This window comes from Rhincodon typus, chromosome 10 (assembly GCF_021869965.1).
Source record: "Rhincodon typus isolate 14 chromosome 10, sRhiTyp1.1, whole genome shotgun sequence".
NCBI lineage: Eukaryota > Metazoa > Chordata > Chondrichthyes > Orectolobiformes > Rhincodontidae > Rhincodon > Rhincodon typus.
In genome coordinates this window covers 57,745,215-57,772,489 of record NC_063341.1, presented here as the reverse complement: position 1 = coordinate 57,772,489, position 27,275 = coordinate 57,745,215, and positions in this window count along the sequence as shown.

The following is a 27,275-nucleotide window of genomic DNA, read 5'->3' as shown; positions in this document are numbered from 1 at the left end:
AAGATTTGAATATGTAATCCAAGGGAGCCAAGCTCCTCAGTACAGAAATTTTGCATAGCCTTGACTAGTGAATGCTAAATATTCTGCATCACTGTTTTAAGAACAGCATGGGTAATATTTTTGCCTGAACTAATACTACCAAAAATGGATTACATTTCATTACTGTTTTTAAGATCTTGCTGTATGAGAATTGGTATGTTAAACATCAAATTTACATCATATAAACAGGCCTCTTGGTAGAACTAGTCAATGCTTGTGTTCATGCTCCATATGATTCTTCTCCATGTTATTTTATCTAATCACTCTCACATGTTAAACTAACTGCTGCATTTGTAGCCAACGTCACTGTTTGACATCTCAGGGATGTATGTCACAAGTCCCAGTGCTGCTTCTGGCATGAGTCCTCTCCCCTTGACCTGAGCCAAGCAACCTTATACACTATCCAAGCGCGGTGGATGACCTAGAGCTCCCATTTCCCATTATTGTGCCCTAATGTAAGTCCCTGTACTGGTCCTGCTGCTAGGTAGGGCACCTCACACACATAATGCAAAATCCAAATAAGAAAATCCCAGGGTGCCTGTCAACCATTGACCATCGCCGTGGTTGACTTGTTTTCAGATGAGAACCCAACTGAGTTCATGCCTATGAAATATGTACACTTACCATCAGCTTGTTTTATTAATATTTACAAAGTGGCATTTAATTAATGTTTATTGTGCACTAAACTTTGTTAAATTGACAAGGCCTGCTTTCCCCAAAATATGTTGATTCTTTTATTTATACAATTAAACAGTTTGCAATAACTAGGTATTAAATAGTTCGCTGAGAAAAGTACAGAAATGTCTTTTTTATGAAAAAAATCTGCGTAGGAGGATCATTACAACAAACTCTCTTCCACTTCTTTGTTGCTGAAATTGCATTGCAAGTACATCTGTGCATACAAAAAAGTAACACAGCAGCCATTTTTAACGGTGGTACCTTATCTCCTGCATTGGAAGCATTATCTTTATAACCTAACTCCCCATAAATACATCCATACTAGTCATATCAACTACCAACTACACACGATGCATGTTCCTGCATTTTTTAGCATACAGTTCCTTTATATATTTTTCTGTGGTTGTTTATCCCATGGTACCTTTAAGGATACTTACAGCAAATATTTGAAAGTACTTGTTTCATTTGTTGTGCATCTCTGTTTGATTCTGGACGTGCCCTTCGCTGAATCTCTCCTCCTGGATTTTCTTTCCTGATTCTCTGTTCCAGTTTTTCCTCAATAACAATATTTAGCCTCTAACTCAGGAAACAATGAACAAAGTTACAGGAAATGGTAATTCAGCTCATCATGTCTGTTCCAAAGGAGCAGGAAGAGCCTCTCCAGCCCTTTGAGTCGGTTCTGCCATTCAAAAGGATAGTGGCTAATCTTTATCTTAATTCTATCTGTCTGCCTTGGGTTCAGTAACCTTTAATACCCTTGTCTTCAATTAGCTTCTAATTTAGCTTGTCGTTCTCTAAACCTTTTCTACATACAAATTTCAAAAAAAATTGTGTAAGATGCTTTGAGCTGTTTCTGTAAGAAGTGATGAAGATGCTGCTTTAATGTAAATCCCTGGTTCTTTCTAATTAGGACAACCATTCCAGCAGCATTATACAGTCACTCTATTCAGTCAGACACAAATGATTCTCTCTGCAGCCAAACAACTCTCTCTCTGAAAATAAAGGCACAGGGCCATCTTCTGAATTACATCAAAACTATTCTGATCTATCTGCAATCATCCCATGTCAGCTTGAATGTGCAAAAGACGTGGCCTCCCAGCAGCTTTGCGAATGAGGCCCATTGTATCCATGAAACATCTCCAAAGAGGTCGTCACCAAGTCACCCTTTATCTAAACATGGAGAGTCCTTGATACTGATCCAGATCCCTCAGAGCCAGCTCTCAGACTGAACAAGATGTCTGATACTCTTGTTCTTATCTGTCAGCTCGATGAGGTCTACCTGGCTGACCTCATTACAATCGTTACATCCCTCCCACTCTGACTCTGAGGACATAGGCAGGTTCTTTTTTTTTTGTAGCTCTTCCTGGCACATTTTACCACCAGGTCAGGTTCCTCCAACTCTGCCTCTGATGCGGGCAGCATGCAACACACAGTAGCTCACTTCTTGTGCCCGTAGTATCTTGGAAGAAATTCATTCTCTGTGTCAGGAGGCAAAGGCATTGAGGCGGTGACATCCACCATGTCCATCTCAGATTCCGAGGTAACTTCAATGCTTCTCGGAGAGGGAGAACCCATGGGTTCTGGGACAGTCACAAGGGCAGTTGAGGAGTCAGGCAGGTTTTGCTCCTGTGCCAATTGCAAGTTTGCAGCTTTTGTATGGTCCACGTGCTTGTTCAGGACCATCACACCTACCCGATATCTATATATCACTGGACCTGACCTCCTGTCAGCTATGCCTCTTACCCATGCAGGGCCTTTCCCATGGCTCCTACACCAACCTTCATCCCCTGAAGTAAATTGTCTCTCTCACTCAGTGGAATCTTGATTCCAGCATTGGCATTCCTGCTGCCATACTTCCCCCACCCCAGGTCTAGGAAGATCAGATTTAATCTGATGCAGAATCTTCTTCCCATTAGCAACTCTTCTGAAGCTATCCCTGTACTTGCATGAGGGGTGGTCCTATAATCAAATAGGAACTGGGATAGTTTGGTATCTAATGAAGCTTTAGTCTGTTTCTTTAAGCCTGACTTCAGAATATGGACTGCTCTTTCTGCCAGACCGATGGATGATGGATGGTGTGGAGCTGTCCTTACATATTGAATAGCATTGAACTTTAGGAAATACTCAAACTCCCTGCTGCTAAATGATGGCATGTTATCTGTGACCAACTCTGAGCCTGTGTATTGTGAAAGATAGGTATGGTTTTTCTATCGTTGTTCTCCTGTTTGACGAATGAACTCTATGCATGTCTAGCCACTTTGAGTGGGCGTCCACAATGACTAAGAACATTGAGCCCATGAAAGGATCTGCATAGTCGATGCTTGCCAGGGTTTACCAGGCCATTCCCATGAATGTATGGGAGCTGCTGGGTAATTTTTGTCCTTGCTGGCACTCTGAGCACTGTCCCATCAACGTGGCTATGTCTAGATCCAATCCTGGCCTACAGACATAACCTCTCACCAACATCTTCATTTTGGACACCTCTGGAAGAGTTCTGCCAGTATCTGGCGGCAACGTATGCTTGGGGCAACCACTCTTGCCCCCCATAATAATATGGTTGACCTCTCTTGTGATCTGATCTTTCTGTGTCCAAAGTCTAATATTATCAGCTGTGACTGGAAGTGTGTCCAGAAAATTTGAAACCATTACAGACTCTTCCAGTGGCAGTACCACCGGTGGTGCTGCCAGCGGGAGGCGGATCAATGCATCCGCATTTGCCATATGGCCTCCCAGATAGCGTTTCAGCTTGTAATTATATACACTTAATATTAAGAGCCCACCTCTGAATTCAGCCTGAAACTATGGGTGGAACTGCCTTGTCCTCTTTAAGTAGACCTAGCGGGGATTTGTGCTCCGTTATTATTACAAATTTAGGTCCAGAAGCTAAATACAATCACCAAACCTTCCTTCTCTATCTGGTCATATTTACACTCTGCATTAGGCACAATCCTGAATGCATACTCTATTGGACGTTCCTCTCCATTGGGCCATCTATGAGCTAATACTATCCCAATGCCATGTGGCAGAAGGACATCGCATGTCAATACCAGACCTCACTTGGGATCAAAATGTCCCAAAACCTTACTGGATGGTAGCTGTTTCTTCACTTCCCTGAAGGCTATGGCTTGGCTACGTGACCATTTCCAAGGCTGACTCTTTTGTAAGAGTTGATGCAAAAGTTCCAGGATGGAATTCAGATTATGTATGAACTTTGCATAGTAATTCACCAGTCGAAGGATAGACCTAAGCTTCAGGTACAGAAGTGGGAACTAGGCCACCTTTGATCACCCTCACTTCATCTTCCAATGGGTGTAACCTGGTCTTGTCTACTCTGTAGCCCAAGTTGGTCACTGGGGGTGCCTGGAACACCGATTTTTCCCTTCTAAAGTGTATGGCCTCCTGGAAGAAATGTCTAAGAACAATGTCCAAGTTCTCTAAGTGCTCCTCATTGCTTTTCTCTGTTATTAGCATCTCATATAGATAAATGACGACCTGGGATAGACCTTATAAAATGTTTTCCATCATCCGCTGAAAAATTGATGATACCCCAATGCAGTCTCGTATGTTGGTACAAACCCTCATGGATATTAATTGTAATATATTTTTGGGAGTCCTCATTTAACCACAATTGCAAGTATACATGGCTCGTGTCCAGCTTCATGAAGGATAGCCTCCCTGGTGTTTTGCGTATAAATCCTCTACGCGAGGGATTGGATATTTCTGCAGCTTTGAAAAGTTGTTTACTATTTGTTTAAAATCCCCACAAAGGTGAACCGACCCATCGGGCTTCACAATCGGCACAACCAGTGCTGCCCATTCCACAAACTGGACTGGTTTGATTATTCCTTCACTTTCCAGCCTTCTGATTTCTGCCTCTGCTTTTGCCAATAAGGCAAATGGAGCTAGGTGGGCCTTGAAGAATCTTGGAATTGCTTCCTGATCAATGTGCAAGGTGTCCTTGTCTCCTTCGATCGTCCCTAGACCTTCCTGAAAAACTTCCAGGCATTTAATTAGGACTTCACTCAGGGAGACATTTTCTCATTGAAAAATGTTGAGGCAATCTAGATGAATCTTCCTCAACCAACTTCACCCCATCTAGCTTGGGCCTGAGCCTTTTACTACAATCGGTGGTAATTGAACCAGCTGCTTCTCATAAGAGAAGTTATATCAGATATTAAAGTTCTGCCTAGTCAAGGTCTTGCACAAACTTAAGGGTTGGCATTCAGAGTGAATTTTGTCAAAGACTGGTTCTGCGATCACTGAAGTAGCCGCGCCAATATTGACCTCCAATAGAACTAGGTGACTATTTAACCAGACATTTGTTTTGATTGGTTCTGATTTAGATGTTGCTAAGCAATTTAAGTGTTCCATACCAGATGTGGACAAAGTCAGACATCAGATGTCACCAGGTTATGGTCCAACAGGTTTATTTGGAATCACACAAGCTTTCAGGGCTGCATTCCAAAAGCTTGTGTGATTCCAAATAAACCTGTCGGACTATAACCTCGTGTCATGTAACTTCTGACATTGTCCACTCCAGTCCAACACCGGCACCTCCACATCATGGTTACCAGATGTGGGTAGACATCCCAGGGTGTGCAGTCTCCTGGATACCGGCCCATGAGTGCTCTTACACAGTTTATGTCTATTGGGACTCTTTTGCTGTTTCGAGTCTGCACACCAGCAGCAACTATAATGGCTTGCTGGCCTGGATCCTGAAGAAAATTTTAAACTGTTTTGCCAAGGCTTGGCTTTGTTTTGGGGTTTTGCTGTGGACTAACTTGGAGTCCCTCTGTTCAGGATATGTTCTGAGAGAGGCTGTGCAATTGCCTTCACTCAACCGGTGTTTGCAGAGCTCAGTTGGACTGGCTAGAGTGTCCACTCTCATTGGAAGACCCTGCAACTCATATGCTCCACTTGCTGCATTTTCCAATAATAAAGCCAGTTATAGTGCTTGCTGGAAGTCCATTTGTGCTTCAGCCATCAGGTGTTTTTACATGGTTACGTCATTAATCCCAAAAGGTCTCTCAGCATCTCATTAAGAGTTAAACCAAAGTCACATGCCTCTGCCAGTCATCCTAACCTCATCAAAAATCCTGATACAGGTTCCCATCATTCTCAAACTGCCAAGTAAAACCGATAGCATCATAGAGTCAGAGGAGGCTTGGGGCCATAATATTCCTCCACTAAATCCATCAACTCTTCATATGTTTTTCCTTCTGGTGTCTCAGGCAAAGTTAGGCCCCTAATAACTGAAAAACCTGGGTGTCCACTAGCTGTGAGGAGAATTACTCGTTGCTTTTCACGTGCCCCACTGTCATTTGCCTAGAAAAAAAAACACATTTTTTCCACGTACTGTGTCTAATCTTTGATGGCAGCATCGAATGAGTCAAGCTTCCCAAATAGTGGCACGATGCCAGAAATGCTTACCCGAACTCCAAGATGACTGTTGCAAGTGAATTTCTACAGGTGCATGCTTTTTTCTCATCTCTACAGAGGCTAGTATCCCATCAACAAGTCACACTTTATTTACATGTGGAGAATCTTTGACACTGATCCGGCTTCCACAGAGCCAGCTTTCATAGTGACAGGATGTCTGACTCTGCTGTCCTTCTCTGTCAGCCAGGGCTCCCTAATGGGACCAGATTAACAGCCCCAATCAGGAAACTCACATGTCCACCTCGCTGACCTCATTATAATCACCACAATCCATGTACACCATTGTCTGAGGAGGGGACAACTGGTGGCAAGGACACTCCAATCACCAGGGCATGCTGGCCTGGGCCTGGCAGAGTAAAAGCTTTGCAATTCCCCTGTGGGCTTCAAACTGAAAGTGGCTTCTGGCTCCCTTATAGTCACAGCAGCAGCCATCTCTCGCAGTGATGCAGCTAAGGTTGCAAAGTTGCTGGCCCTCTGAATGTACCAGTAGAATGGATCGCCAACCAACATAATTGGATAGTGGACTCTCAGCAGCCATTGGCCAGGATTGGGAAGGTTGTCACCGTGGAACCGTTGCCTGCCTGTGTCAAGCCAACACATGAATACAGTCCCAACTCTGAGACTTACCCCTTGCTGAGGAAATCCCACCCACACTCGCTCTGCCTTCAACACAGAAACAGTTGGTGAAGAAAGCTGGAATCAAGTGAAGCATTAAATGCCTGTGGTAAGATTTCCTGTAAGTAATCTTAGGACACACTGAGCTAACTTTTCCAAGAAGCCTGGTGTTTATCTTCAGAATTGATTTACTTTTATTGCATTCATTATGGCACAAATTGGCTTTTCAGCAAATGTACTGGGAACTGTCAGAACAAAAGCACTTGAAGAACTTCAAGTGAATAATGCTATAAAAACCTAATAGAATGCTAGTTTTTACAGAAAGAAGAACAGAATATAAACTGAGATATAATGGAAGATCTTTATAAACCTTCATAAGACCTTGGTTGTAGTACAGGATGCAGTGTTGGACAACACACATAGAGTCATGGAGTTATAGGGTCCTACAGTGTGGAAAAAGACCCTTCGGTCCATCTCATCCGCACCAACCAGACAAACCAATCTGACCTAGTCTCATTTGTCAACATTTGACCCATATCCCTCTAAACCCTTCCTATTCATGTACTCATCCAGATGCCTTTTAAATGTTGTAATACCCATATCCACCTCTTCCTCTGGCAGCTTATTCTATACATGCACCATTCCCTGCGTCAAAAAGTTACTCCTTCTTAAATATTTCCGCTGTCACCTTAAACCTATGCCCTCTAGTTTCAGACTCCCCTATCTTGGGGAAGAGACCTTGGCTATTCACCCTATCTCTAACCCTCATGATTTTATAAACCTCTATAAGGTCAGCCCTCAGTCTCCGACGCTTCAGGGAAAATAGCCCTAGTCTATTCAGCCTCTCCCTATAGCTCAAACCCTCCAAACCTGGTTACATCCTTTGTAAATCTTTTCTGCACTTTCTCAAATTTAACAACGTCCTTCTCTCGGAGTGAGGCCAGAATTGTACAAACCAAATGATTTTGAACCAGTGCTGTGGATTTAACGGATTTATTATGATGCTGTTTCTATGATGAAGTAAAGATATGAAGAAAAAATTGAAATGCAATACAAAAACGAGTGATTGAAACAGAGGCCATGTCAATATTTAAGAATAGGATTGACAGTTTATTTAAGGAACAAGGGATCAAGGAATATGGAAACAAATATTCACTTGGGATCAGGGCATTATTAGCTATTAATTATACAGCATAGAAACAGTTCCTTTGGCCTATCATGTCTTTGCCAACCAGCAAACGCCAAACTACCATATTCCCATTTACCTGCACTTGGTCCATAGCGTACAATACTCTGGCATTTTAAATGCTCATCCACATGCTTCTTAAATGTTGTGAGAGTACCTGCCTCCACCACACTCTCAGGCAGCACATTCCATATTTCTATCACCTCCTGTGTGATTTGTTTTTTTTTCTCAGATCTCTGCTAAACCACTTGCTCCTCATTTTAAACTTATGCCTTGCCATGGGGAAGAGATTCTCATGATCTACTGTCTATACCTCAGTTTTGTATACCTCAATCAGATCCCCCCTCAGCCTCCTCAGTTCCAAGGAAAACCCAACCTATCCAGTCTCTCCTCATAACTGAGACTTTTCATCCCAGGCAACATCTTGATGAATTTCTTCTGCGCTCTCTCCAATGCAATCGTATCCTTTTGATAGTGTGGTAACCAGAACTGCACACAATATACCATCTGTGGCCTGACCAATGTTTTATAAAATTGTAACAAGACTTACTTGCTCCTATATTCTATGTCCTGGTGAATGAAGGCAAGCATCCCATGTGCCTTCTTCACCATCCTGTCTATCACTGCTGACACTTTCAGGGATCTATAGACATGTACTCCAAGGTTTCTTTGTTCCTCAGTACTCCCTAGGGACCTACCATTCATTGTGTATATTCTTCCGTTATTAGACCTCTCAAAATGCATCACCTCACCCTTACTAGGATTAAATTCCATCTGCCATTGGTCTGCCCAATTTACCAACTGATCAATATCAAACAGTAGCCTGAGACCATCCCATCGTCATTATCAACAACAGGACCGATGTTCCTGTCATCTGCAAACTTACTAATTAAAGCTTCTCCATTTTATCCAAGCTGTTAATGTACATTTCAACAAAACACTGATCTCTGTGGTATTCTACTGGTTACAGGCTTCCAATTACAAAAACAACTGTCTATCATCACCTTTTGTCTCCTATTTGTAAGTCACTTTTAGGTCCAGTTTACCAATTTGCTTTGGATGCCCATGGTTTCTTACCTTTTAGCACAGCCTTCCATGTGGAGCCTTGTTGAAAGCCTCACTAAAGTCCATGAAAACCACATCAACTGTGCTACCCTCATCACATTTTCAAAAAGCACAATTAAATTTGTCAGACAGGATTTGCCTCTAACAAGTCCATGCTAACTATTCCTGATCAATCCCTGCCTTTCCAAATGTTGATTAAGGCTGTCCTTTAGAACTTTTTTCAATAATTTCCCTACCACTGACATCAGACTAACTGATCTTTTTTCATTCATTTATGGGATGTGGTCATCGTTGGCTAGTCAGCATTTATTGCTCGTCCCTAGTTGCCCTTGAGAAAGTGGTGGTGAATTGCCGACTTGAACTACTTCAGTCCACCTGTGGGTTGACCCATAATGCCATTTGGGAGGGAATTCCAGGATGTTCATCCAGAGACAGTGAAGGAATAATGATATATTTCCAAATCAGGATAGTGAGTGGCTTGGAGGGAAACTTGAAGCTGGTGGTGTTCCCATGTATCTGCTGTCCTTGTCCTTCTAGGGAAAGTGGTCGTGGGTTTGGAAGGTGCTGTCTGAGGATCTTTGGTGAATTTCTGAAGTACATCTTGTAGCTAGCACACAATGCTACGAATGAGAGTCAGTGGTGGAGGGAGTGGATGTTTGTGGATGTAGTGCCAATCAAGCGGGCTTCTAAGTCCTGTGTGAAGCTTCTTGAGTGTTGCTGGACCTGCACTCATCCAGGCAAGTGGGGAGTTTTCCATCATAGTCCTGACTTGTGCCTTGTAAATGGTGGACAGGCTTTGGGGAGTCAGGAGGTGAGTTAGTCGCCACAGTACTACCCTCTGATCTAGTCTTGTAGCCAGTGTGTTTATGCAGCGAGTCCAGTTGAGTTTCTGATCAATGGTAACCCCCAGGATGTTGATAGTGAGGAATTCAGTGATGGTAACACCATTGAATGTGAAGGATCGGTGGTTAGGTTGTCTCTTGTTGGCGATGGTAATTGCCTGGCATTTGTGTGGTGTGAATGTTACTTGCCACCTGTCAACACAAACTTGGATGTTGTCCAGATCTTATCGCATTTGAACTTGGACTGCTTCAGTATCTGTGGAGTCGCGAACGATGCTGAACATTGGGCAAACATTGGTGAACATCCCCACTTCTGGCCTTATGATGTACGGAAGGTCATTGATGAAGCAGCTGAAGATGGTTGGGCCTAGGACAGTACCTCAGCAACTCCTGCAGAGATGTTCTGGAACTGGGATGACTGACCTCCAACAACCACAACCATCTTCTTATGTGCCAGGAATGACTCCAACCAGCGGAGAGTTTTGCCCCCTGATACCTAGTGATCCCAGTTTTACCAGGGCTTCTTGACACCACACTCCATCAAATGCAGCCTTGATATCAAGGGCTGTCGCTCTCACCTCACCTCTGAAATTCAGCTCTTTTGTCCATGTTTGAACCAGGGCTGTAATGAGATCAGATGAGTGGCCCTGGGGCAACCCAAACTGGGCTGTAATTACCTGACCTATCCCTGCTCTCCTTCTTGAATAAAGGAACCACATTAGCTCTCCTTCAGTCATATGGCACTTCACCTGTGGCCATTGAGGTATTAAACATATCCACCAGGGTCCCAGCAATCTCCTCCCTTGCCTCCCATAGCAGCCTGGGATAATTATCGTCAGGCCCTGGAGATTTGCGCATGTTTATGCTCCCTAAAACAGCTAATACCTGCTCCTCATTAATCTTAACATGTTCTGAAACCTCACCATCCCAACTGAAATCCCTGGTACAACACCTTTCTCTTTTCTCGTGGAAAATGTAGATCAATGCAAGCTGCTTGAACTGACAGTCCATTTCGATAATGTAATTTCTGTTAAAAATTTACTTTAGTGATTCCATTGTTGAGAGAGTGGTAGTTGTATGTAAGGTATACTTTTTGAAGAATAAAGGCCTCAATAGAATCGATTACAACTGTCACAGCATGTGTCTTGTGTGTCATCATTGAGTCTTCTCAGGCTCAGAAGTCTTAAGGGGGGCAAACAGCCAAATAGTAAGTTAAATTTATCCAGGAGAATCTGGCTGCATATCAAAACTGCTAACTGTTGCTATCTTATGTTCATCCCCCTCCTAGGAACATAGAAACATAGAAGATAGGAGCAGGAGGTGGCCATTCAGCCCTTTGAGCCTGCTCCGCTGTTCTTCACGATCATGGCTGATCGTACAACACAATAGCCTAATCTTGCTTTCTCACCATAGCCTTTGATCCCATTTACCCCCAAGTGCTATATCTAGTCGTCTCTTGAATACATTCAATGTTTTGGCATCAACTACTTCCTGTGGTAATGAATTCCACAGGCTCACCGCTCTCTGGGTGAAGAAATGTCTCCTCTACTTACCTACCCTTGATCTTAGACTCACCTTGGCTGGTATTCCGTAAGTCAAACTTCCTTCTCCTGATCTGAGGAAGGGTCACCAGACCTGAAACGTTATCTTTGATTTTTTCTTCACAGATATTGCCAAACCTGCTGAGCTCTTCCGGCAATTTCTGTTTTTGTTCCCTTCTCCACATGACTGACCAACTGCCTCAAGTGTGCCAACAGCTTGTTACCAGTTGTAAACTTGGTTATGTTTCTGTTTTGGATACAGTCTAATTTCTATGCCACAGCATGCTAGATTGGACTTAGAAACATTGAGGTGCATTTTAGATAGAATATTCTTAATTAGATAGCTATTACTCAATGAGGCTTTACATATGAACATATGTATTAAGAGCAAGATGAGGTCATTCTGCATTTTAGCCTGCTCTGCAATTTAGTAAGGTTGTAGCTGATCTCAACTCCAAATAAGACACTATTTAAACAGGCCACAATATACTGCAACACTCCGGAACCACGCAGGAAAGAGGAAGAGCACCTATACAAAATCTTCGCAACTTGAACCGCAGGTGCCTGCTAAATAGACAAATAACAGGAGGACACAGTAAGCCCTAACACACTGACCACACTGACCTAAATCAGGAACATATCAGAACTGACAACATGACTCCTAAGATCACTAGGAATCATAGTAGCTCACAAGCTCACAGCCCCTCTATGACAAACACTCACAGGAATTAAAGACCCCATTCCCACAACATGCAGAACGAACGTGGTTTACAAAATACCATGCAACGACTGCCACAAACATTACATTGGACTGACAGGAAGGGAAACTAGCCATCAGAACACATGAACATCAACTAGCAGCAAAACGGCACGACAAACTCTCCTTAATATCAGAACACTCGGACAATGAAGGCCATCAATTTAACTGGGAGGAGGTAACCATAGTAGCCCAAGCCAAGCATAGACACGCATGGGAATTCCTCGAGACATGGCTCTCCATCTGTAATGCAATCAACAAACACATAGAATTGGACCCCATATACAAACTCGTACAGATCAAAACTGAAAATGACTGTACTTACCATAACGGAGCAGACAGTATAAATTTCAAGCAGATTAGAATAACATTGCTTCATCGGAGGCCTCATTGATAATGTTACCCAGAATGGTGATGAAACATCTGAACGAGAGCAAGCCAGCTCGGCGAGCAAGTCAACAGCCTCAACCACGACCCAAGTTTCAAATCTTTGCTAAAACATTAAGAAAAGCTGAACAGGCAGGAAAAATTAAAAATGAAGGCTTAGGAATGGATCAACAATCATCTTTAAAATTACAAAAGGTTTGATAGAGTAAATACTGAAAGAAATTTTCCTTCAGTGGGGAACGACACAATTGGAGCTCAAAAGATAAAATAGTCATCAAGAATCTAAAAACGAATTAGAAAGAGACTGTTTATTAACCAAAAAAGTAGTTAAAATTTGAAAATGGCTGCCACAGGGAGTGGTTAAAGCCAAAAGTATCAAGATGAAATTAAGGGCAAGCTAAATAAGCAAATGAAGGAGAAAGGAATAATGAGTAACTTTGATAAAGAAGTAGAATATAATATTATAATTTGTGAATGTGAAATTTTAAAGTAGAGGCAGATGGATCTTGATTTCAGTTTTGTAAAAGTAACTTTTTATGAGGTCAGTGTGTCATTTGGAACAGCGATCAAAAGAACATCATTTCCATGAAAGTGCGTGATCCAGCTAAGTGTCTAGCGGTTTATCTGTGCTGTTAATTAATGAAATGTGTATATGGTAGACTTTGCAATGGACAGGGGAAGCAGATTAGGGGTCATTAATTTAGTTTGAGTGCAGTTCATAAGAATCAGAATTTCAATTCAGGAGAACAATTCTGACCCGAGCAGAAAGTTTTTCATTTTGTGAAATCTCCAGACTGTAAGTGTTTGTTTAGAGGTTTTAAATTTGTCAGGACTGAAAGGAGATTGAGGCCTACAGAACTGGAAAAAAGTTGCAAACGATCTCAACAGTCCAAAGGGAGAACTGGAAAGAGTTGGTTAAGACAGAAATTATAAGGTTGAGATAGGATTTCTGGAAAGGTCAATGCCCAGAAACAGCTTGAAAATTTGTCTTGCTACGTCCATTAAGATATTTCTAAACTGCTTTATGTATAGCATTGATTTTTTTTTTGTTTTGTTTTATTTTGTGTTGTAAACTTGTGTTTTTATCTTAAAGAATGTTAGCTATCTTGTTAAAATATATATTGATTAACGACCACAGTAACCAACTACAGACATTAAACTTCTGAGCTATCCAACCAGGTTTCATTCTGGGATATGACTTGTCCAGTATTACCACCAGCTAGGTCATAGTAAAGGGTTGGCTCTTGATGGGATTGGAATTTGTTGAATTTAAAAGGGATCTGTGCATTTTTTTGAAAGAAATCAATCCATAGAATTACTGGACATAAAGCAGGAACGTAATGGTGAAGTGTATTACACAGATTGGACTTTGAAAATAGCTTGAAATTTTGCTAAGTCTGCTTTGGGAATAAAAGATATGATGGGGTGAAGTGAAATCTTTCATTAAGCAAATGTTACGAATGAATTGAAGGTAGAATTAGGATAGATGAGGGAAGGGCTGTGGATGCCATATACATGGACTTCAGTAAGGCATTTGATAAGGTTCCCCATGGTAGGCTGATGGAGAAAGTGAATTTGCATGGGGTCCAGTGTGTACTAGCGAGATGGATAGAGAACTGGCTGGGCAACAGGAGACAGAGAGTTGTAGTGGAAGGGAGTTTCTCAAAATGGAGAACTGTGACCAGTGGTGTTCCACAGGGATCTGTGTGGGACCACTGTTGTTTGTGATATACATAAATGATCTGGAGGAAGGTATAGATGGTCTGATTAGCAAGTTTGCAGATGACACTAAGATTGGTAGAGTAGCAGATAGTGAAGGGGACTGTCGGAGAATGCAGCAGAATATAGATAGATTGGACAGTTGGCTGGAGAAATGGCAGATGGGGTTCAATCCAGGCAAATGCGAGGTGATGCATTTTGAAAGATCCAATTCAAGAGCGAACTATACGATAAATGGAAAAGCCCTGGGGAAAATTGATGCACAGAGAGATGTGGGCGTTCAGGTCCGTTGTACCCTGAAGGAGGGAACACAGGTCGATAGAGTGGTCAAGAAGGCATACGGCATGCTTTCATTCATCAGACGGGGTATTGAGTACAAGAGTTGGCAGTTCATGTTACAGTTGTATAGGACTTCGGTTCGACCACATTTGGAATACTGCGTACAGTTCTGGTCGCCACATGACCAAAAGGATGTGGATGCTTTGGAGAGGGTGCAGAGGAGGTTCACCAGGATGTTGCCTGGTATGGAGGGCGCTAGATATGAAGAGAGGTTGAGTAAATTAGGATTATTTACATTAGAAAGACAGAGGTTGAGGGGGCACTTGATTGAGGTCTACAAAATCATGAGAGGTATAGACAGGGTGGATAGCAAGAAGCTTTTTCCCAGAGTGGAGGACTCAGTTACTAGGGGTCACGATTTCAAGGTGAGAGGGGAAAAGTTTAAGGGAGATATGCGTGGAAAGTTCTTTACGCAGAGGGTGGTGGGCGCCTGGAACGCGTTGCCAGCAGAGGTGGTAGAGGCGGGCACGATAGCATCATTTAAGATGTATCTAGACAGATACATGAATGGGCAGGAAGCAGAGGGATACAGATCCATGGAAAATAGGCGACAGGTTTAGATAGAGGATCTGGATCGGCGCAGGCTTGGAGGGCCGAAGGGCCTGTTCCTGTGCTGTAATTTTTTTTGTTCTTTGTTCTATCTCATAAAGATATGTTGTTTGAAGTGACCACCCAGCATTTGGGATAAAAAGGCAGGAACGCTGAACTTCTTATGTTGTCACTTGAATTAGCCAAGATTCATAGAGTCATACAGTACAGAAATAAACCCTTTCGTCCATGCTGAAATGAAAAAAGAAGCTTGAATTGGAAGAAATAGAGGACAGCAATGGAACTGAGAAAGCTCAAAATGGAAAGAGGGAAAAAAGAACAAAACAATAGAATGGGAAATCACATTTTAAAAGCTTGAGCTGCGAAGACAGAAATCAGGTAATAATCTCGACTAGACACTTAGAATAAAGGAAGAAAGAAAAGATAATAGCTCAGAGGATAGCTATAATTTAATGTAATGAGAATTCTACATTTAATGGTAAAATGTATAATGGATGGAGTGGAAAGAAAAGATAGCTGAGGGGTAATGTAGCCAAAAGATGTTTGGACCTTGATATTGCAGAATGTTTTGACAGGTGCAGCTATGAAAGTTATACCAGATTGTCAGAAGAATAATTTGCAGACTATGAAATGACTACAAAACAATATTTGATGCCCATGAACTTGTCATTGAAGCTTATCAATTCAAATTTAGGATTTTGTAGAACTATTCAGACAACTGAAGAATTTGCAAGGCAAAAATATATGTTATCACACCAGTTGTTTTGATCATTTAGAGAAATTTTTTTGAATGTGAGGGAAATTATTAATATGGAAGAAATTCAATCTTGTAAATTCTAATAAACTTAAGACTTATTTAGGAGAGCAACAAGTGTCGAGGATACAAGATGCAGCAGTTCTGGCACATATGCTATGACACTTCACAGTTGCACATGGGAAAATGGTTATATGAGGATCAACCAGGAAATTGGAGGAATAGAAAATTTCAGGATAGAAAAGGCATTAATTATAGTCAGCAAACAGGACAGCAAAGAAGTAAAGAAGAAAGGTGAGAACCTAAAAGCCAAATGAAGAAAATAATATGCTTCTATTTTAACAAGGATCGAGATACTAAAGTAAATTGTTGAAAGTTAAATGGGAGATCAATTGCAGTAGTAAGAATGCCTAAGGAATCCTCAGAAAAGGAATACATCAAGGAAAGAAATGGATATTAAAACAGTAACGGCAGTACAAATGGAGCAGGTTCCCTTGGAACCTGATTTGAAGGGAAGAATGACTCAAGACAGTCAAGAAAATTCCTCTTTCACTATTAATAAAGGGAATCAGACCTCCAAGGTTCTTAATATTTTATTTCAAAGGTGAGATATACTTATGCTTCTAATTACGGTGGAAAGCAATAAAGATACTGAGAGACAGTGGAGCAAGTCTTTCACTAATACTGACTGATGGTACAATTTGTCTTCCAGAGGGCTTAATGAAGGAGAAGATATTAATTGGAGGTATATGTGAAGGTTACAAACTGGCCCCATTATATAATGTTGGATTAAAGAGTGACTCAGTAAATGGAGAGATCGAGGCAGATCAATCCAACAAATCCCTGTCAAAGAAAGTGATCTTATCATGGGGAATGTCCTGGCTGCTTCAAAAATACTAGCTTCACTGAGGGTGGTGAAATAACCAGCAGAAGTAAAAGAAATTGATGTTACAGGACACATATACTGGACGCTTTCCTGAGTGTTGTGACTAGGTTTAAGGCTCATAAAGTCAGGAGGTGCTGTCTATAAAATAAAAGGAGATGACTTTGAAATTCAGGCATTTGACAGAATTTTCAAAAACATAAATAAAAGTGGACCTGCATAGAATATGATTGTTATGAAAATTATTGCTGTTTCATGTTAATGTGTTGTTACTATCATTATAAAATAGAAATAGTGCTAAGAAGCCAGTTTGATAGAAAATGAAAACATGTTTTCAAGATATATTGTTATCATTTCTTTTGGGGAATGTTCAAGAAATGTGCATTTTATATATATGATAAGTTGGAGATTGATATTTTTAAAATAGAGTTAGATGGACTTTGATTTCATTTCTGTAAAGGTAACATTTTTCACAAAATTAGGAAGTCATTTTGAATGTTGACCTAACCACAGCATTTCTAAAACAGCATGTGGTTCGGTTAAGTTGGATTCCTACGCAATGATACCTGTGGTTTAATTGATGAAATGTTCACACTGCTGAGTTTATAACAGAGAAAAAAATAGACTGGGCTCATTACTTTAATTTGACTTCAGTTCAGAAGAATCAAGAGGTCAGTTTAGGAGAATAGTTTTCACCCTAGCAGAATGCTTACTGTTTGTAAGCTCTCCAGCTCAAAGCGTCATTGAGTTACAGCACAGCAAGAGGCCCTTTGGCATGTAGCTTGTATCTGCTCTCACTCAAACACCAGTTCTCCAGTCACATGTTCAACCTCTCAATTCTCCTATTTTTATGCTGATGTAATCCTGAGATAACTGCTTTAGATTTCCTGCTTTTCAATCTCTTCCTAGCTGCCTGAAATCTCCTTTCAGGACTTCATTCCCCTTCCTACCATGACTTCTGCTGTTAACCCTTCCAAGAATAATATTCCACAGCTGATCTGTGACATCTTTGAACCAGACACCAGAAGGCAACATGCTGTCCTGGAATCATACCTCCAGGAACCAAAGGCTAAACAGCCTATTTTCTCATCTCCTCTTCAATACAGCTGTGAGGTACATGGTGCCACAAATCTGGTTCTGACCACACGTCAGAGGGTGGATCACACCAACACCTTCACCAAAATCCAAAGCTGAAAGTTAATTAGTGAGTGGGACCTCAGTGGACTCAAGCATTAGTGCCTTATACTAATGGACAGACTGTTGGGTCACTTATTCATTTGCTGCCTCCTAACCTGCAGTATGACCTCCTCTTTCGACGTGTTGTCCATTTAACTCTCAGCCTCACACATGTGTCACAGTGAATCCAATTCCTGCTTTAACTCAGAAACTGGATCTCAGGCTTCTGCAGCTGGTGACAAATTTAATTGTTTAGACCACCAGTAGAGTCAATGACTTACCACATACTACAGGGCATGTATTCATGTGACCAAACTGATCCACCATGATTAACATTTATTTAATTTATGTTCACTTTATTTTACTTTGATTTATTCATGTTAAGTTTGGTATTGGTTAAAAATGGCAATTTGTCAAAACTTTTCATACTGCACTCATCGCATAATTCACAAGAAATGCCATAATTTTTCACAAGAAGAACCATAATAAAGTGAAAACAACATTTATACCGTATGAAAGGATGGCACTAATTTACAAAGAACCAAGAACAAAGAAAATTACAGCACAGGAACAGGCCCTTTGGCCCTCCAAGCCTGCACCGACATGCTGCCCATCACAACTAAAACCCCCTACCCTTCCGGGGACCGTATCCCTTTATTCCCATCCTATTCATGTATTTCTCAAGATGCCCTTTAAAAGTCACCTTCGTATCTGCTTCCGCTACCTCCCCCAGCAGTGCATTCCAGGCACCCACCATCCTCTGTGTAAAAACTTGCCTCGTACACCACCTTTAAACCTTGCCCCTTGCACTTTAAACCTATGCCCCCTAGTAACTGACTCTTCGACCCTGGGAAAAAACTTCTGACTGTCCACTCTGCCCATGCCCTTCATAATCTTGTAGACCTCCATCAGGTCACCCTTCAACCTCCGTTGTTCCAGTAAGAACAACCCAAGTTTCTCCAACCTCTCCACTTAGCTAATGCCCTCCATACCAGGCAACATCCTGGTGAATCTTTTCTGTACCCTCTCCAAAGCCACCACATCCTTTTGGCAGTGTGGCGACCAGTCTTGAACACAATATTCCAAATGCGGCCTAACTAAGGTTCTATAAAACTGTAATATTACCTACCAATTTTTAAACTCAATATCCCGGCCGATGAAGGCAAGCATGCCATATGTCTTGTTGACTACCTTTTCCACCTGCGATGCCACTTTTAGTGACCTGTGTACCTGTACACCCAGATCCCTCTGCCTATCAGTACTCTTCAGGGTTCTGTCATTTACTGTATATTTTCCATCTGGATTAGACCCTCCAAAATTCATTACCACACATTTTTCTGGATTAAACTCCATCTGTCATCTCTCTTCCCAAGTCACCACCCAATCTATATCCTGCTTTGACGGTCCTCATCGCTAGTTACATTTTCCAGTTACATTTTACTCCAAATCATTTATACATATTAAAAATAGCAAAGGTCCCAACACCCAGCCCTGAGGAATGTCACTAGTCACATTCCTCCATTCAGAAATGCATCCTTCTACTGCTACCCTCTGTCTTCTATGACCGAGCCAATTTTTTATCCATCTTGCAAGCTCACCTCTGACTCTGTGTGACTTTACCTTCTGTATCAGCCTACCATGAGGGACTTTATCAAAGGCCTTACTGAAGTCCATGTAGACAACATCCACTGCCCTACCCTCATCGATCACCTTCATCACTTCCTCAAAAAACTCAACCAAGTTAGTGAGACATGACCTTCCCTTCACAAAACCATGTTGATTCTCATTAATATGCCCACTTATTTCCAAGTGGGAGTAAATTCTGTCTTGGAGAATCCTCTCCAATAATTTCCCTACCACTGATGTAAGGCTCAGCGGCATATAATTAGTTGGATTATCCTTGCCACTCTTCTTAAACAAAGGAATAACATTGGCTATTCTCCACTCCTCTCGGAACTCCCCTGTAGACAGTGAGGATACAAAGATTTCCCTCAAGGCCCCTGCAATTTCCTCCTTAACTCTTTCAGTTGACAAGGGGACTCTGATTTGTAGAGGCATTGCGACAGACAATGCAGCACTTAATGATGACTGACAGTTAACTGCCACATTTTGTTTAAGTTTTAGATCGGGTAGATTGACTCTGATTGAGCAAAGCATTGTCCTGAGAAATCAAATAGAGAATGGCTAATACCAGCTGCTGTTGAGTTGAAATGGCACAGTGAGTGTTCTTTCTGTTGTGTTTTTTCAAGGCCCTATGTATTAATACATGCTACCTCTAATCTTGAGTGTGTGAAGAATTACACTGACAATCAATTTTGGATTATCAGTTGAGCTTACAATATGGCCTTCACTTAATAAACCTTAAAACTATGAATAAAGCATCTTAATACTGATAAATTCAACTAATATTTAATACGAAGTTTACTGATTGAAATAAACTTACTGAAAGAATTTATTTTCCCATGCACCAAATTCCCACATGAACCTAATTTGTTACTTATTATGCCTACATCTCATCTAGTAGTGTTCTGACTGTGTGCACCTTACAGAGCTGATAAATGTTCATCAGGACACTGGGAGAAGTTTATGCTTTGTTTTTAAATAGTGCCATGACATCTTTTACCTCCACCTGAGACAGCTGACTAGGTTTATTTGAAGGATTATATCTCTGGCAGTGCAGCACTCACTCAGTATTCACAGAAACTATCAGCCTGGATTACGAGTTTGTTTACAGAAATGCATGTAAATACTGTACAATTGAGGCTTGCCACAGACATGTGATCTCTGCTGTAACTTGATTCACATTGAAATGAGTATCAATTAAAACACTTTGCATGAAACATGATGTTAGGAGTGATTAGCCAAAATTGTGTGGACTTTCAGAATGGTAAAATCACCAGCTACTGAATGAAATAGAGAGCAAGATTTAGAACAACAGCCTGCAACTCTGAATTCCCAAGTCAATCAGGATGACCTGAAACCATCAATAACACACCTGCTGAGATAAAGTGACAGGTGAAGATGGCATCGAGTACAAACAAAATAAAGTAAAACTGCAATGAGTATGTGGTTACGGTGTTCCTCTTATGGTCGTAATGACAAATGATTGATTGCAAAATGGATTCCCCATGTCCCGAATGGTTTTGTGAGCACAAAACCACAGAAAACCTGTTTGACTGCATTGATGACATGACGGACCTTATCACACTTGTCCAACGATAGCGTTCTAAGCAGAGAAAGATTACTGAACTTTTCCAGAACTACTTCCCCAAATTTTTGCATGTCTTTTCCAGTACAAGGCCAGGTTATTGAAAGTGGTGAACAAATAGAAAAGTTAAAACATTCTGAACATGTTTTCTTCATCACTGTGTTTTTATTTCTTTTGATATAGGGTGGCTTTGAAGGCAAAAAACCAGATCACAAAGGGGTATCCTCAACTATGTTGAAGCTCCATTTATTACAAATTTGTGGGAAGGCACCTATGATTTAATTTATTGCAATTTTACTGTAAACCCATTATCTCTAAAGTGATGAGAAAAGAGATGTTGAAGCACATCCATTCAAGCTATGAAGAAATTTAGCCTAACCTGAAGAAAGCAACAGAAGTACACTGCTGCCAAATGTGAACAATGAGATTAAGGAGCACATTAGCCAGTGCATGGCTACCAAGCTAAGTAAGCTAAACAGCTGCTCATGATGTATGACTGCCTCGGCAGAGCATGGGTGAAGCTTGGAGTAAACATCCTCACCCTCACAGGAATCTTTTATTTCATTACCATCAACTACTATTCTGATTACTGAATGATAGATGAGCTGACATCAATGACAACTAGTGAGATTGTCAAATGCCTGCAAGCACAGTCCAATCATACAGCATTCCGGGCATGGTGATGAGTGACAATGGTCGTCAATTTACTTGTGAAGATTTCAAGGCACTTCATATGTGATTGGAAAATTCAGCTGCGCATATCTTCTCCACATTATCCCCAGGCAAATCAAAAGGCTGAGGAAGCCATGAAAATTGCTAATCGGGTAGAAAAAAAAATTGAGCAAATCCAACACTGACTTGTATATGGTAATCATTGAGTGGTGAAATATACCTCCTGAAAAATTGGAAATCAGTCTAGTCCAATGACTAATGTCATTTTGCAGCCAAACTATTCTTCCAAAAGTGAAAAAAAAGTTACTGACATGAGAAATAGTAACAGAAGTGAGTTACAAAGTTTGATTTGGTTTGATTTGATTTTCTTACTGTTACGTGTACCAAGGTACAATGAAAACTGTTGTCTTACATGCAGCCTGGATATATTGGTACTCACAACAATAAACCTAATACTGGAAAATATATTTCCTCTCAAAACCCCTTCCAAACTCTTTGAAAAGCTAACTTGATTTAAGACCTATTGGACTTTAAAGTATAGAATTTCAAAAGCACCTACAATTTACTTCTTTAAGTGATAACAAAAAAAAACAAAGTGAAATGATAGAAGGCCAAATTTCACTTTGAGATAGCAAGAACTGCAGATGCTGGAGTCAGAGACAACACAGTATGGAGCTGGAGGAACACAACAGGCCAGGTAGCATCAGAGGAGCAGGAAAGCTGACATTTCAGGTAGGGACCCTTCTTCAGAAATGGGGAGGGGGAAGGGAGCTGGGAAATAAATAGAAAGAAGAGGGATGGGGCTGGGGAAGGTAAGTGGGATGCAGATAGGTGAGTGTAGTAGGGAGTGGTGGGGATTGGTCTGTAGGATGGGTGGGGCGGATAGGTGGGAGAGAAGATGGACAGATTGTGTCAGGTCAAGGAGGCAGGGATGAGAGGGAGGGTTGGTCATGGGCTGAGGCCAGGAGTGGGCATATTTTGAAACTGGTGAATTCCATGTTTAGGCCATTGGGTTGTAGACTCCTGAGGTGGAGTATGAGGTGTTGCTCCTCCAATTTGCAGGTGGTGTCATTGTGACACTGGAGGAGGCACAGGATGAACATGTCACCCAGGGAGTGGGAGGGGGAGTTAAAATGGATGGCGACTGGAAGGAGTTGTCGTTTGTCACGTACAGAGCGCAGATGCCCTACAAAACAGTCTCCGAGTCTATGCTTGGTCTCACTGAGGACCATAACATCCCCCTCTGGTGCTCAAACATGCCCTCAACCACATCTGTTGCATTTCTCACACTTCTGCCCTCATACCCACTCCCACAACAAAAATAAAGAGAGAATTGCCCTTGTCCTCACATATCACCCCACCAACTTCCGCATTCAGCGTATCATTCTCCCTCACTTTCACCACCTAAAATCCGACCCTACAACCAAAGAGATGTTTCCCTCCCCACCCCTATCTGCCTTTCATAGGGACCACTCTCTCCACGACTCCCTCGTCCGCTCCACACTCCCCACTAACCCCACCCACCCGGCACCTTTCCCTGCAACCGCAGGAAGTGCTACACATGCCCTTACACCTCACCTCTATTCAAGGCCCAAAACAAACCTTTCATATCAGGCAGGGGTTCACCTGTGCATCTGTCAACTCGATCTACTGTATCCGTTGTGGCCTCGTCTACATCGGTGAGACCAAGCATAGACTCAGAGACCATTTCATAGAGCATCTGCGCTCTGTACATGACAAATGACAACTCCTTCAAGTGTTTCTTCTGTCCAGCTGGGACTCAACCTACCATTTCGGAGCTGAGTGGAGCACCTGCTTGGGGAGCCTCGTATCGGCCATGCAAATGATATGCCTAGCCCATTGTAGCCAATCAAGGCTGGTCAGTTCCTCAATGCTGGGGATGTTGGCCTGGCTGGGGATGTTGGTATTGGTGTTTCTTTCATCTCAGTGGATTCACAGGATTTTGCACAGGCAGCATTGGTGGTCCTGCTGCAGCGCCTTGAAGTGTCTGCTATCGAACAGTCCATGTCACAGAACCATGTAGGAGGGCGGGAGCTACCACTGCTCTGTAAACTGTGAGCGCTTGGTATCAGATTTGATGCTATTGTCGTCGAACACCGTTTTCCTCAGGCAGCCATAGGCTGTGCCAGCATACTGGACACAATGCTGGATCTCTTCATCAATAGCTGCTACGGCCAACAGGACACTCCTGAGGTGTGGGAAGTGGCTGACCTTCTCTAAGGCCTCCCGGTGGACCTTGATTATCGGGTGTTCACTCCACAATGTCAGGCCAGATTGGTGGAGGACCTTTGTCTTGAGGATGCTCAGAGTGAGACCTGTACTCTCATATGTCTCCATAAAGGTGCTGACGACGGTCTGAAGTTCAGTTCTCTGAGTTTGCATATATGCAAGCTTCATCTGCATACTGCAGCTCAATCAAGCATGGTGAAAGTGAATGACCAGTTACATTATTGCTACTGCAGACATATAGATGCGTCTTAAGAAGTTGCTCCCTCACTACAAATTTTAAGGAAAATATGATGTCACAAACAGCACAATACAGAATGGCAAACAGTCCACCATTCCCCAACAACGGTGATGTATTAACAACAATAGATACCACAGCAACAGCTCTCACATGAGATAACAAGGTGTAGAGCTGGATGAACACAGCAGGCCAAGCAGCATCAGAGGAGCAGGAAAGCTGCTGTTTCGGGTCTGCACGCTTCTTCAGAAATGGAGTAGGGTAAGGGGATTCTAAAATAAATAGAAAGAGAGGGGGAGGCGGAAAGAAGATGGATAGAGGAGAAGATAGGTGGAGAGGAGACAGACAGGTCAAAGAGGCGGGGATGGAGCCAGTAAAGGTGAGTGTAGGTGGGGAGTTAGGGTGGGGATAGGTCTGTCCAGGGAGGACAGACAGGTCAAGGAGGTGGGATGAGGCAAGTAGGGAGGAGGTGGGGGTGGGGCTTGAGGTGGGAGGAGGGTATAGGTGGGAGGAAGGATGGACAGGTTAGGGAGGCAGGGACGAGCTGGGCTGGTCTTGGGATGCGATTGGAGGAGGGGAGATTTTGAAGCTTGTGAAGTCCACATTGATACCATTGGGCTGCAGGGTTCCCAAGCTAAATATGAGGTGCTGTTCCTGCAACCTTCGGGTGGCATCATTGTGGCACTGGAGGAGGCCCAGGATGAACATGTCGTCCAAGGAGTGGGAGGGGGAGTTGAAATGGTTCGCGACTGCAAGGTGCAGTCATTTGTCGCAAACAAAACATAGGTGTTCCACAAAGTTGTCTCCAAGCCTCCCCTTGGTTTCCCCCAAAACCAGACCAGCTTGTCCCCGCCTCCAGCATCAGCAGTTCCCACTAGCTCTCACATGAGAACAACATTTCCCTGAGATACAACATCACCCCAGGAATGGACAAATAACAGATGAACAGCCATTGGCAACGTGAATGTGTTTCATTGGAAGACCTGCACAATTTACAAATTATAAATGCAATCCATTTGCAGAGACATGGCATTTGGACAGACTTAATAAGCAATTTTTGTTCAGGAATGATCATTTTTACTATTACCTGTGCATTTTGGGTAACTTGCAAATGATAGTGCAGGCAATTTCTTTGTGAAAAGGAGTATGTTAGGAGAAATGTATTTGTATATTGTACAATTGTGGTTCACCATGGTCATGTGACCTGTGCTATAACATGTTTTTGCTTTAGAACGAATAGCCATTAAAACACTTCACATGAAACAGAGTTCAAGCTTCTGGAGTGGGACTTGATTCTCAATTATTGATTGATTGATCAATCGATCGATTTATGGTCACGTAATTATTCTGACTGAAGCAAGAGTGCGACAAAATGAGAAATAGCTGACAATTTAAAAGTAGAAGTAAAACACATGGATTGACAGCTTCACAGCTTTGTTACAGTACTAAAGAACACTTTCCCAAGCAAACTCAGAGAGTAACTTCAAACTAAACTAAATCGCCAATAAACAATTCTGTTTCTATTACTCATAGCATATTCATCTTACAACAGTTTAATTGGGTGTAATGCATATACTGGAATAGGGTGTGATTGAATTGGATCAACATGATATTAATTGAATAAACCTAGGTGCAAATAGTACATTATGTTTACTGATGCAATTGAAGCATCCATGATCTAATTTTATAAAATGCTCAGAAATCCTCAGTGGCAATGCTATCACTTAAAGAAGTAAGTTGCAGGTTTAGAAATTCTATATTTTAAAGACCTATAGATCTTAAATCAAGCTAACTTTTCAAAGAGATTAGAAGGGGTTTTGAGAAAAAAAATACTTTCCAGCATCAAGTTTATTGTTCTGAGTACTAATGTACCCAAGGTGCCATTGTGTTTTGCTCCTCCTGAAACCTGCCATCCTCACCATGGGAATGATTTCAAAGAAGAAACCAAAGGAAACCGTTTTCAAAGGGGCAGTTATGATTGGCAACCTCCAGGACAATCTTCTGGGGAAAAGAATTGAAACTTTATCTCTAACTGTTAGCACATTTGAGGACAATTGATGGTTTGAGACCACACGTATAATTTTAGTCAGCAAATGTGTATTGACACATGAAGTCAATGCACATTTATTTGTGCCTCAGTGTAGATTATCGAGTCACTTATTCAAACTTCCTACCGCCTCACTAACCACAGCTCATTCCATACCCACACACACACTGTCACGTAGCTTAAACCCTGAATTCAACCAGAGTCGACAGCAGGAAGGAGAGAGATTGTATAGCTCCAAATTGTATGTTATAAAACCACTCCTCTGTTGTTTGCCTTTTATACTGATAGTGTTTGCTGATTGTTGGATAATACTATAGGTCAGATTGAGGACCTGTGACTGCAAGCAATTACAAATGAAAGATAAAAATTCCACATTTTTTAAGCACTGTGTTCGCTAAGAGAGGATCACGATGACATTTTTCATTTGTCTGCTTTGGTTATAATGAAGGTTAATGAAATTACAAGGAGATAAAGTGCTCATGCAGTAAAACTAAGAGATACTTTAACTGTGTAAAAAGTGTACAAAGGCATCAGGGAGCTGAAGCTGGCAAAGACAAGGAGGTACAGACTGTCAAGGTCCTAGTTATTGCACATTCTATACTTAGGAATTTAGATAGGATTTGTTTTAGTCAAGATTAAGAAGGATGAGCCAGGGTAAATTTTTTTATTCATTCATGGGATGTAGATGTCACTGCCTGGGCCAGAATATTTTCTTTCCTTAGTTTCCCTTGAGAAGGTGGTGGTGAGTCGCCTTCTTGAACTGCAGCAGTCCATCATAATGCTGGAGGGAGGGAGATCCAGGACTTTGACTCAGTGACAGTGAAGTAACAGTGAAGTAGTGTCAGAGATAGTAGGAACTGCAGATGCTGGAGAATCCGAGACAACAAGGTGCAG